This window comes from Doryrhamphus excisus, chromosome 2 (assembly GCF_030265055.1).
Source record: "Doryrhamphus excisus isolate RoL2022-K1 chromosome 2, RoL_Dexc_1.0, whole genome shotgun sequence".
Lineage (NCBI taxonomy): Eukaryota > Metazoa > Chordata > Actinopteri > Syngnathiformes > Syngnathidae > Doryrhamphus > Doryrhamphus excisus.
In genome coordinates, this window is record NC_080467.1 from 25568935 (window position 1) to 25582708 (window position 13774).

General features: G+C 40.5%; 1 protein-coding gene across 4 annotated transcripts in view; it reads right to left on the reverse strand.

The window, feature by feature from the left end:
* Positions 1-13774, reverse strand: part of lingo2 (leucine rich repeat and Ig domain containing 2) — a 250011-nt gene that overhangs the window by 131744 nt on the left and 104493 nt on the right. The window lies entirely within an intron of this gene.

A 13774-nucleotide genomic window follows, 5' to 3' on the forward strand; every position in this document is an offset into this window, starting at 1 on the left:
GCTGACATATCTGGACACTCACAAGCACAAAGATTGCCGGCTGATTCAATTATTAATTTATTCATTTTCTACCGCTGATCGTCATGAGGGTCGTGGGGGTGCTCGAGCCTATCCCAGCTGTCTTCGAGCGAGAGGCGTGGTACACCCTGGACTGGTGGCCAGCCAATCACAGGGCACATATAGACAAACAACCATTCATACTCACACAATTTGGAGTCGCAAATTAACCTAGCATGTTTTTGGAATGTGGAAGGAAACCGGAGTACCCGGAGAAAACCCACGCATGCACAGGGAGAACATGCAAACTCCACAAAGAGATGGCTGAGGGTGGAATCAAACTTGTGTCTCTTAGCTGTGAGGCCTGCACGCTAACCACTTGCTCACCGTGCAGCCAAATACACAAATATGACGGTCAAGTGGTTAGGGTGCAGACCTGCAGCTACGAGACCCAGGTTCAATCCCACCCTCGGCTGGCCATCTCTATGTGGAGTTTGCATGTTCTCCCCGTGCATGCGTGGGTTTTCTCCGGGTTTTCTTCCTCCCACATTCCAAAAACATGCTAGGTTAATTGGCCACTCCAAATTGTCCATAGGTATGAATGTGAGTGTGAATGGTTGTTTGTCTATATGTGCCCTGTGATTGGCTGGCGACCAGTCCAGGGTGTACACCGCCTCTCACCCGAAGACAGCTGGGATAGGCTCCAGCACCCCCGCGACCCTCTTGAGGATAAGCGGTAGAAAATGAATGAATGAATGATAATTTATTAGGATAAAAATGGGGCGGTTACATCGGCCACTAATCGGTATCGGCCGATATCAGTGAAAATATCGACGCATCAATTCAAAATTCGACCAAAAGATTCACTTCTAATGTTCTTCTCTTGTGATTTTAAGGATGTAGAATGACTGCATGTATTTTTAAGCTGCTTTCACTTTGCTTCTGCCCAGGGACAACAGATGGAAATTAGCTTGGAGCTACAGTATCTCCGTTCTGTGCAATATATGCATTGTGCGATGTCCCTGTCAAATAAACAAACAAATAAATAAATAAAGTTCACGGCCAGCTCTTGGATTGTTTAGCTGTTTGCCCACAACCAATTAGTGTGCAGTGCACGCAGGGGACTTTCATTTATTATCCACACAACTCTCCTAACAATACACGTGAAGATGAGCTCGCACAAGCATTATCATTCCTCCCCGGAGACTTTTTACTGTCCGGGAAGAAGCCAGCATTTCCTGGTCTGATGCATGGAAGCATCCAAAAAAATTAAAATTCCAGCCTGTGAACATATCAACATGGAGGTTTGGAATTTAGTTTCCTTCAGCCTGTCCCAACAACGTAGTGTCACAAGGTTTACAAATCCCATATTTTATTTTAACCATTTTAAATCCACAATAGTGGATTGGGCCTCACAGCTAGTCGACCAGAGTTCGATTCCGGGTACAACCGGGTACTCCGGTTTCCTCCCACATTCCAAAAACATGCTGGGTTAATTAGCGACTCCAAATTGTCCATAGGTATGAATGTGAGTGTGAATGGTTGTTTGTCTATATGTGCCCTGTGATTGGCTGGCCACCAGACCAGGGTGTACCCCGCCTCTTGCCCGTAGACAGTTGGGATAGGCTCCAGCACCCGTTGTGAGGATAAGCAGTAGAAAATGAATGAATGAATGAATGAATAGTGGATTGGAAGTGTGTGTAGCCTTGATGCTGGAAATTGGACAGTTGAAAAGTACAAGGGGTATGTCCATGACGTAGGGTTGTGCAGTATTTTATGTAGTACTTTGTGTAGTAAGGCAGTGAGAGTGGTATTCATGTTACATGGCTTTCTGGTGTTTTTTTTTTTTTTCAGGTCCTTGTGAGTACTTGATTGGATGTTAAATTTCTGTTGTTCTTATATAAATGCACCATTTACCGACCTATCCATGAATCCATTTTCTATGCCGCTTAGCCTCATTAGGGTCACGGGGTATGCTGGAGCCTAAATAAATAAACAATGGTTATGAATAAACAACCATTCACATTCATACCTATGGACAATTTGGAGTCGCCAGTTAAGCTAACCTATGCTAACTAATGTAGTTTAGAACATTCATTCATTCATTCATTTTCTGCCGCTTTTTCCTCACGAGGGTCGCGGGGGTGCTGGAGCCTATCCCAGCTGTCTTCAGGCGAGAGGCAGGGTACACCCTGGACTGATGGCCAGCCAATCACAGGGCACATATAGACAAACAACCATTCACACTCACATTCATACCTATGGCCAGTTAAGCCAACCTATGCTAACCAATGTAGTTTAGAACAATAGTGTAAAAAATTGTAAAAAACGCCTCGCCTTAAGAGCACAAAAATGCCCCAACACTAACCTGGCCTATTTATTTATTCATATAATTCGCCAAACAGGAAGCAAAAGTGGAACCTGAGCTGACCGTATCTCTAACAGAGCCATTCAGGTGCAGCCGCAGCACAGAAAGACAGCGAGCGAGAAAGAGCCTATCAGGTGTCTCCTGCACTGTTCCGCCGGCGTGCAAATGAAATGACGAGACAGAAAAATGCATTATTGATTAGGGTGATGCCAAATGGGTTGGTAGGGGATCGGTGTGGATCGGCGGGGAAGGTAATTAATCCAAAAAAGGAGGCACGGACCTTCCCCTCTACAGCCATCGCTCACTGCTGTAACTCTTGGTGCGAACGCTGAGAAAAATAGGTCGCTAGCTTGTAGGCACAGCTGGTGTGAGGCAGGCAGGGAGTGCTGAGAGTTGCGAGCACACAAACAGAAACACAACTAAACACACACCAGAGACGCGTTGGAGTGGATTCGCTTTATCGGCATTGTAACATCTGCTATACTTTGTTACCAAAGTTAATAGAAACAGTTTCACTGTTAAAAGCTAATAACAGGGCTTCATTTATTTTTATGGATGTAAAACGAAGGTTAGAAAAGCATGAACCACCTTCGCCAGCCGGTTAGGATATACCGTATTGTTTATACTGTTACAGTCGCGGTGTTAAAATGCTAACAAAGGCAGTGGTTTGACCCTGGAACAGATTATTCCTAGAACCAGGGGCATGTAGAGCTGCAGTAATGAATTGATTGATTAATTAATGTGTAATCGATTATCAAATTAATAGCCCATTTCTGCTGTTTTTTTGTCTATATTTTCACTTCATTCTCAAAACATAACTTTTTCCCGCAATGACATTTTTCTAAAATAACAACTTTATTAGTTGTAATATATTTCAGTTTTCTACTACTACTATGTTATTTTTTCCACATAATATTATGACATTATTCTCATAAAAGCATCATTGTCTTGTTAAATTTAAACTTTTTTGTCTTAATATTTTGAACATAATTGGGAAAATTACTGCTGATTTTTCCTTTTTTTCTATTTTACACTTTATTCTCATAACATAACAGTTTCCCACAATCAATTTTTTCTAAAATCACAACTATATTAGTTGTAATATATTTCAGTGATATACTACTAAAACTATGTGATTTTTTTCCACATAATATAATGACATTATTCTCATAAAATCATAATTTTCTTGTTAAATTTAAACTTTGTTGTCTTAATATTTTGAACATAATTAGTAAAATTACTGCTGATTTTTTCCTTTTTTTCTATTTTAAACTTTATTCTCATAACATAACAGTTTCCCACAATCAATTTTTTTCTAAAATCACAACTTAATTAGTTGTAATATATTTCAGTTTTCTACTACTAAAACTATGTTATTTTTTTCCACATAATATTATGACATCATTCTCATAAAATCATAATTTTCTTGTTAAATTTCAACTTTTTTGTCTTAATATTTGGAATATAATTAGTAAAATTACTGCTGATTTTTCCTTATTTCTTGTATTTTTTTTTCTTCATAAAAAGTATTTTTTTAGAATGTGTCGTGGGCCAATAAAAAAAAAAGCCCTGGGCTGTACTTTGGAAACCGCTAGTCTCGGGCCTAACCGATTACTCAATTAATTGAAACAACAAATTCAGATTAATCGACAAGGAAAATAATTGATAATTGTAGCACTGCATGTAACGACATTGTCGGAATATATAACAACGATGAGAAATTATACATAATATTGGAGGTCTTTGAAGGAACAAACAAACATGAAAAACCTGCGGGCAAACCCCTGTATGAAAAGCATAAATAATAAAAAAGACAGCATTTTAAATTGTTTGTGGAGCCATCTAAAGAAATATGCTCATGAGGAGTGAGGGAGAAAAACAACAATAGCGAAATTAATAATAAAAAAAGAAGACGACAAAATGACAGAATCCATTCAGGCTAGTGCCTTGAAGCAATAACTTTTCATATTAATTACAAGAAGATCAAAAGAAAGCATTGTGGTGGAGGAATTTGCACAACCACGCAACAACTCAGCTTTAAAGCCGGGATTTGTTTTATGACTGTCAGAAAGTTTCGGTATACTTTTAGTGAATGTAAAAAAAATAAAAAAAAAACAGTTATTCCAGTCGGAATATTAAATTGTGAGATGTGATGAGATCCCAAACAGATCTCAGGGGAATGGAGAGGCTCATTAAAGTAAAAGCACATGAATGGAAGCTTTGAACATCTGCTGTGATAATGACTTCACTCATGAAAATAGGAAAAAACTAATTACACCTTTTTTTCTGTTTTAACATCCAAACAATCAACTTCGAGCATACCTATTGGATTTCAATTTCCCTGCAGCCAAAAAGCTCGGAAATCACAAAACTCGTTAACACCACATATGAATACCATTTTGCTGGTCCTCTGAACACATACAGTGTAGTGAAAACGTCCATTAAATACTTCTAATTAAGTTTTATTACAGTATTTTATGTCCTTGGTGTGCATAATATTGCAGATACTAGCAAGGAGGTTTGAATGAGATATATTGTATGTCTTTCAAGGCCACTATTGGATATCATTTGTGCTCCTTGAAGAAAAAAAAAAAAAAGAACTGCAATTGAGAATTTATGTTAACATGCCGGGAGACACAAACACTAAAGAAGACAACATGCATTATTTCCACAACCATACATTCATCCATCTTACTGTGTGTCACCCAATTATAGCGCTTTTGCCATGAGGAAGTGAAGCAATTAAACGATGCACACAAAGGACGCTGTCATCGGGTCTGTCGTGTTCCCACCCGGAGGAGTAGTACCGAACCGGTGCTGAAACTTTAACCACCATGACACAGCAGAAAATTATAATCTGGATGCTCTTTCACCTCATGTGTATCAACCATGTGAGGTCAGACGGCCACTAAAATCAATAACACTCTTAATTTTAATAACACATTTGATGATGGGCTGAAACTGTTTCCAGGTGGAAAGCAAATGGCTGACTTTGGAAGAAAAATCGTATGAGGCAGATTCTGTGAGAATGCATGTTGTGTCATATTTCCTAGATTGACCACAACATTAGAAAAGGTGAAGTGTTGCCTTTATTCAGATTTTCATGCAAGCTAACAATAAAAAGTACAATAATGAAACAAAAATGACACAGTCAGAGAGTTAGTTAGTTAGTTAGTTTTAGCACACATAAACAAGCCAACACCCAACTGTAACAATATGTAAGACATAACCTGCACAGTTCACCGCAGGCTTTTCAACAATACCAAGCATGACTCTTTACGACTTTTGGGTCCCGAGATATGCAATTTTAGATGATTTTTTTGTTTTTGTTTGGATAAGCCGGTCTGAAGCTATTGGAAAAATTCTCGAACGGTTACTCCTATCGACTTGGAACCAATTCCTACCACGAGCTTTCAAACGGTACCAAGCATGACTCTACGACTTTGGATTCCCAACATACACGATATTTTATGGTCCAGTGGAAAAATCATTTTCCCGAATAACTCTCAAACAGTAAGTCCTATCGACTTAGAACCAATTCCCACAGGTATACTTCGAATGGACTTGAATAGCCTTTTATTGTCGTTGCACAAAAGATCTAGATCTAGAAATACTATACAAATATTTCTGAACACGTATAGAAGAAACAATAACATCACTGGCAGTGTCTTTCTGACAGGTGAAGAGGGATTTTGTTTTTGTTTGGATCGGTCTAAGCTGGTCTGAAGTGATTGGAAAAATTCTCGAAAGGCTACTCCTATCGACTTGGAACCAATTCCTACCACAAGCTTTCAAACGGTACCAAGCATGACTCTACGACTTTGGATTCCCAACACACACGATATTTTATGGTCCAGCGGAAAAAGCATTTTCCCGAATAACTCTCAAACAGTAAGTCCTATCGACTTAGAACCAATTCCCACAGGTATACTTCGAATGGACTTTAATAGCCTTTTATTGTTGTTGCACAAAAGATCTACATCTAGAAATACGATACATACATTGCTGAACACGTATAGAAGAAACAATAACGCCGTTGGCAGTGTCTTTCTGACAGGTGAAGAGGGATTTTGTTTTTGTTTGGATCAGTCTAAACCGGTCTGAAGTGATTGGAAAATTATCGAACGGTTACTCCTATCGACTTGGAACCAATTCCTACTGCAAGCTTTCAAACGGTACCAAGCATGACTCTACGACTTTGGATTCCCAACACACACAATATTTTATGGTCCAGCGAAGAGAGCATTTTTCCTGAATAACTCTCAAACTGTAAGTCCTATCGACTTGGAACCAATTCCCACCGGCATACTTAGAATGGACTTGAATAGCCTTTTATTGTCGATGCACAAAAGATCTAGATGTAGAAATACTATACAAATATTGCTGAACACGTATAGAAGAAACAATAACATCGTTGGCAGTGTCTTTCTGACAGGTGAAGACAAATAACTATTTTCACACAATTGGTGGTGAATTACAGGTTGTTTTTTCAAGCTAAATAAGATTCGGGGTTTCAAATTCAATGTTGAGGTTCGCATTGGGAGTGACCAGGATGGATAGGATCAGGAAAAAGTACATCAAAGGGACATTACATGTTAGAGGCCTTGGAGATAAAGTCAGAGAGGCCAGACTGAGATGGTTGGCACATGTCCAGGGGAGAGATAGTGAATATCGGTAAAAGGATGCTGCGTTTAGAGGGTAGTTGGTGTGAGACAGACAGATGCAGAAGACAGGGTTGGATGGAGTAGATTGATTTGAGCGAAAAGCCCAAAGAAAAAGAAGACTGTACTCTAGCAGGAAGGAGAAAAAAAGTAACATTGTTTACAACAAGTTTAATTCCTCATCTTATTAGCCTTTCATGTTTATCTGTTATGGTTTAAATCTCTTCATTGACGGCATGCGTGGCTTAGTGGAGGTGATGCGTGGGTGTTAGGGAATGTTGGTGCCAAAAGTAACAGAGCAGCACAGTAAATGCGTTTTAATTAATTTGGGAGTTTCTTTTTCAAGAGGCAGAATTTAAGAAAGACCTCCTCCGGCTAAGTGCGACTCCCGCTGTGCCAATGGAAGAAGCCGATGAAAGAGGTAAATTGTTCTGACTTTTCAACTGCAAGCGCTTTCTGTTGTACTTTTCTACCAATCACTCACAAGCCTCAATCATGAAGGCGTATCTGGTATTTATCCCTTTTCGCCAGACTCAACACGACTTCATGTTTTGTTTTTTTTTCGTCAGCCGTCAGGCAACATGTTGTGTTTACAGACAACAGTCTCATGTAAATGACTTTTTCAACCTTATGTAGTCACGGGGATTCAATAATTCAGCTCCGACTTGTTTACTCGCAGAGGCTCTACTTTCGCCATCGTTTGCAGGGTGCACTCGGTCACCTGGTCAATATTTCACGAGCAGAGGGTGCTGAGTGTGCACTGCTCGCACGTCAAGCCTTCACACATAAAACGAATCCCGTGTTACTAACTTCAACACAGAATGTTTGAAATTACAACTGAAACTTAGACAAGGAAATGATGCAATTGGGCTGCTTGTTGGTTTATGGCAGGTGTATCCAGACTTTTTCATGACTAAATGACCATTTTATCGACATAGAATAAATATATATATTAAGTAGGGGTGCAACGAGGCACAAAATTCATAGTTCGATACATTTATGTTACGGCTTGATACTTTTTTGGTACAGAAAATGTACCTTGCCTGTTTTAATTTGAATGTTATTGAAATTACCAAGGCTGCACGGCGGAAGAGTGGTTTGCGCGCGGTTTGCGCTAGGAGACGAGGGTTCAATTCTGTGTGGAGTTTGCATGTTCTCCCCGTGTATGCGTGGGTTTTCTCCGGGTACTCCGGTTTCCTCCCACATTCCAAAAACATGCTAGGTTAAATGGCGACTCCAAATTGTCCATAGGTATGAATGTGAGTGTGAATGGTTGTTTGTCTATATGTGCCCTGTGATTGGCTGGTGACCAGTCCAGGGTGTACGCCCAAAGACAGTTGGGATAGGCTCCAGCACCTCCCACGACCCTCATGAGGATAAGCGGTAGAAAATGAATGAATGAATGAATTTACGAACATTAAATTACAAATAAGTCCATATTTTTTATGCTACATTTTGTACAGCATTATCATTAAGAATGTATTTATTATGAGCCGCTTTCCCCATTAAGGGGGAGTTACATCCCGATGTACGTGCAAAAATCGTAAGAGACACACACATGGACTGCTGGTATTTTCAAACCTGCTGTGAGTGTAAAATTGATATGAAAATTATTTTCTGCCTGCATGTATGCAGGACAACCTTGCAAGTAGCCAGGTCGCACGAGCAAGGCAGGGCAAGTCGATCAGGATCGATGAAACGGGCATCCCTCGTGTATTGCTTTACCGGACAGGCTTTCGGTTACAGTGGAACCTTGGTTAGTGTCATTAATCCATTCCCAAAGGTCCAACTCGAATAGAAAAAATACGTAATCTGAAGTACAGTCCACCACTGATGACATCATTGAGGGGCAATGGATCAGATTTCTGGTTGTGCTTGTTTTCATGTATGACAGGCACAGTGTATTCTTACTATGAGATAAGTCATATACCATTATCATACTCTAACTGGAAAATGTACGCAAATCAGGGCAAAATTTTGGTGTAAATTTTCAACACACTAATGTGTGAATAACAATATTCCCTGTAAAAATGTAATGTTTCAATCCATAAAGAACCCCGCACTGAGACTTGACTGATGTCAGCGTGTAATCCAACTACTTTCCCGTCTTCTTTCCTTCCTTTCCGTCGGTTCAAGAAGGTCAGATAAACATCTCAGCTCAGACATCTTTGCCTTTTAGACAAGCGGCAACATGAAGCCGTTCTTGTCAATACGCCTGCTTCTGACGTTGGTGCGTTGCCAGACTCTGAGGTTCATTGATCAGTGTGGACCAGATAAAAAGTGTCGGGAAAAGATTTTGACAAATACTGGACAGCTTGTCGTTTGCGTAGCTCCTGATCTGATGTCACGGTCAACATGTGATACATAGTTGACCTCGCTGCAATAAACTGGGTGTTGATTGAATGGCTGAGCCGAGGGAGTGATATTTAATCAGAGTTTTCACGGGGCAGGGAAGATTGCAAGTGACTGAAATAGAATGGAATTTTCCGTGTTAGAATTAACTGGCAACTTAATTCACATACTGGATAATGTCTGGATAAAACTTTGTTCATAACGCAGATTCAAACAGTGCATTTTAACCATTTATTTATGTCTTTAGCACAAAATGTACCCAAATAGCTGCACAGTGGTCAAGTGGTTAGCACGCAGACCTCACAGCTAGAAGATTAGGGTTCAATTCCACCCTCTGCCATCTCTGTGTGGAGTTTGCATGTTCTCCCGTGCATGCGTGGGTTTTCTCCGGGTACTCCGGTTTCCTCCCACATTCCAAAAACATGCTAGCTTAATTGGCGACTCCAAATTGTCCATAGGTATGAATGTGAGTGTGAATGGTTGTTTGTCTATATGTGCCCTGTGATTGGCTGGCCACTGGATGTGGTGACATCCTCAAATGAGTCGAGTCTTTTGAACTGCTCTTTTTGTTCTTTTGCTTTGCCTGTTTTTTTTTGTTGTATTTTGGTTTGTGTAGTTATGCTTTTTTTTTTTTTTTACAGTCAGTGAAGTGACTGAAGCACCTTTTTGTGCACTTTACCTTAAAACAAACAAAAGGACAAACAAGCAACAGTCTTTTATCTCCAGTACTGTAAAGCAGACTCATCCCTTGCTACATTGTGGTTTGAACATCACTCTCTCAATCTATTGTGGGTTTTTTAAAATTAATAAATGATTACTACGGCATAATATTAGTTTTAAACAAATTATATTTAACCAAATTCATTCATTCATTCATTCATTCATTCATTTTCTACCGCTTTTTCCTCACGAGGGTTGCGAGGGGTGCTGGAGCCTATCCCAGCTGTCTTCGGGCGTGAGGCGGGGTACACCCTGGACTGGTGGCCAGCCAATCATAGGGCACATATAGACAAACAACCATTCACACTCACATTCATACCTATGGACAATTTGGAGTGGCCAATTAACCTAGCATGTTTTTGGAATGTGGGAGGAAACCGGAGTACCCGGAGAAAACCCACGCATGCACGGGGAGAACATGCAAACTCCACACAGAGATGCCCGAGGGTGGAATTGAACCCTGTTCTCCTCGCTGTGAGGTCTGGGCGCTAACCACTAGACCATTTAACCAAATTGTGTGTCTGAAATCAAGGATTTTCGGGAATAAAAATGGCAAAATTAAGAAAAAGACAAATATAAAGCATTCAGACAACGTGATATGGAGCATAATACAGTATGTGACTTGTGTGCACCTTTAAGAGGTGGAGCCTAGGAAGTGACAAGCGTTGTACACAGTGGCCGACAGCAGCTCCTGTGTGCATGTTAATAAATTGATTGTATTATTACCATTACCAGCACGGGGTGTTTCATGTTTACAGGGCTCTAATAATAATGGTAAAAAGCCAATTTACAAGGTCAAATAGCTTTCATATGCTGTAATTATGAAAATATGTAATTTATTAGTCCACTATTCACTTATTGCCGTCCCGTCTGGAACCAATTTACTGCTATCAAAGAGGAACAACTGTACATGGTACATAAATGTTAACATCTTTTGTTAGAAAAATGAATTAGACACAGAAAAAAATAATAAAAAAACACCCACTGAGGAAAGCGATAGTGACTACACTGAGGCAGCATACGTCTAGTAGTTAAAGTATCATTAAAACCAAGGAGGCCTACCTCAATCAAGGACTCCTGTGTCTTCAAACAGTGTAACGCAGCTGCAACCTTGGACAACGTTGTCTTTGTCGGATGTCTGACGTTATCATGGAGCACATGCAAGGTATTTAAATGTATCCTATTCATACATAAGTGCATAATTCCCGCTCTTGACACAGCACGCATTGACTATTCATACTGACACTTGAAGGAGGACCTTCACAACATGACCTTGAAATAATGACGGTTTGTGTTACACATTTAAAAATCTGTTCAGGCTTTTACACCAGCAGTTGCTTCGTGAATGTATTTGGGTTTTTGTTTTTTTTTCCACATTCAGCAGCCGCTTCTTAACAAAGCCAGCAAGAATGCATGTTATGCCGCACTATAAGCTTTATAAATGTACTGTTATTTTCCTGTGCCCCCCCCCAGCGCGTTAATACTTCCCACTGAGCTTCCATCACTGATATTTTATTTCTTTCTGCCAAGACGCAAACATGAATGTCACCAGGCGGCTGGCAGCACAGTTGGATGCTTCCCGTCATTCCCTCACTCACCCCGAGGCCTTTCGCAAAAGGTGGCGGTTATTTCTGATCAAACCTGTGACATTCCAATCGAGCACCCAGCTACGCCCCCGTGAGATTAATCAAACAAATTTGACATATAAAGGTTGTTCAATTATCTCTCATGTCAGCCAGATGGAAGACAAGGACTTCTTACAAGGGCTCCAAAACAATAAAGGCGGGGAAACAAAATGGCAGAAAAGACTTGATAAAAAAAAACAGCAGAATTGTGGTGCCACCACCATGGCGACACAACGGGAGGACACCAGAGAGGATGTGCAATGAACTTTCCAATACGCACGAGTGCAACATCTGGACACAATTGAGTTGAAATTGGGCTTCAAACATTTACGCCTCGACGGGCATGATGCGATCCATTTAGCGGCGAGAGATGCGGCAAGCAACTGTTAGCCGACAAAGTAACGCGGCGAGGCAACATCTGCTGCTTGATGGATGTTTCCACTTAAAGAAGCAACCCCCCCGCAACAAACACATACACAACAGCGTGTGTTTGTGGCGCGCTTGACCTCTTTAGCGTTTCACGACGGCTAATTTCAAGCCAATTTCCTGCATCATTGAGTAAAACAGCGCAGACATTTATTTAATTGGATTGTGCTGCTGGATTTTGCTTTTTAGGAAGGAATGAGCGGCTTTGGGACGTGTTCAGGGGCCAACTGTGGGTTCTCTTTTGTATATAAATTCAACTTTTGCGTGACCGTGCCTTAACACAACTACTTACTGTACACAAAGTTAACGACAAAGTTGTTTGTAAATGTGACAACTGTTTTGTAGAGACAGACTTTTTGATTATTGATCATATTCTAAGTATGTACTGTATTTTCCTGAACATAACTCACACTCGACTCTACGTTGCATTTACTGGTATTTATGACGGAGCTCTCATCAGATATCGCACTGCTATAACATTCAATTTGTAAGAGTAAGACAAAGCCAGAGGAAGGCCAATGTTTATGCCAACAAATGACAAACTAAAGCTATATACAAAAGCTGTATTTAAACACCAAAACATAATTTTTCTATCACAAAAATTTTAATATACTAAAAAAAAAACGCGTAGCCGAGTGGTTGGCCTCACAGCTAGGAGACCCGGGTTCAATCCCACCCTCGGCCATCTCTGTATGGAGTATGCATGTTCTCCCTGTGTTAATTGGCGACTCCAAATTGTCCATAGGTATGAATGTGAGTGTGAATGGTTGTTTGTCTATATGTGCCCTGTGATTGGCTGGCCACCAGTCCAGGGTGTACCCCGCCTCTTGCCCGAAGACAGCTGGGATAGGCTCCAGCACCCCCAAGACCCTTGTGAGGATAAGCGGTAGAAAATGAATGAATGAAAAAAAAAATGTCTGCACGGTGACCGTGTGGTAAGCACGCAGGCCTCACAGCTAGGAGACCCAAGTTCAATTCCACCCTTGGCCATCTCTGTGTGGAGTTTGCATGTTCTCCCTGTGTATGTGTGGGTTTTCTCCGGGTACGGCGGTTTCGTCCCACATTCCAAAAACATGCTACATTAATTGGCAACTTCAAAATTATGAATGTGAGTGTGAATGGTTGTTTGACTATATGTGCCCTGTGATACCCCACCTCTCCCCCCATGACCCTTGTGAGGATAAGCGGTAGAAAATGAATGAATGCATGAAAAAAGAAAGGAAAACTAAAGTAGTCTATGCAACATGGGCGAAAGTCAGCGCATGCATACAACTATGGTGCCTTCAAGGACAGCGGCTCGCGTGAACACAATGAAACAAAACAAGATCAACTTAGGTATTTCTAAAAAAATTAAATGTTATGTAGTTATGTACAAATTACAAGTTAATTTTCCATTTTTTCCCTGATCATTGATCCTTTAGGTTTTCGTGGGCAGGACTGAACCAGGTCATTGCCTGGTGGTCAGGAACCCCTGCATTTAGTGGAATATGAAGATGTGGCACGTTATGATGGCTAACACCACCCAGCTAATATGACCCAAAGAAGAGAACCAAAGACTTTAGTAGTAAAATTATAGTTTCAATTAAGTCACCAAATTAATAAAAACCCATCAATTACTGTTGTGA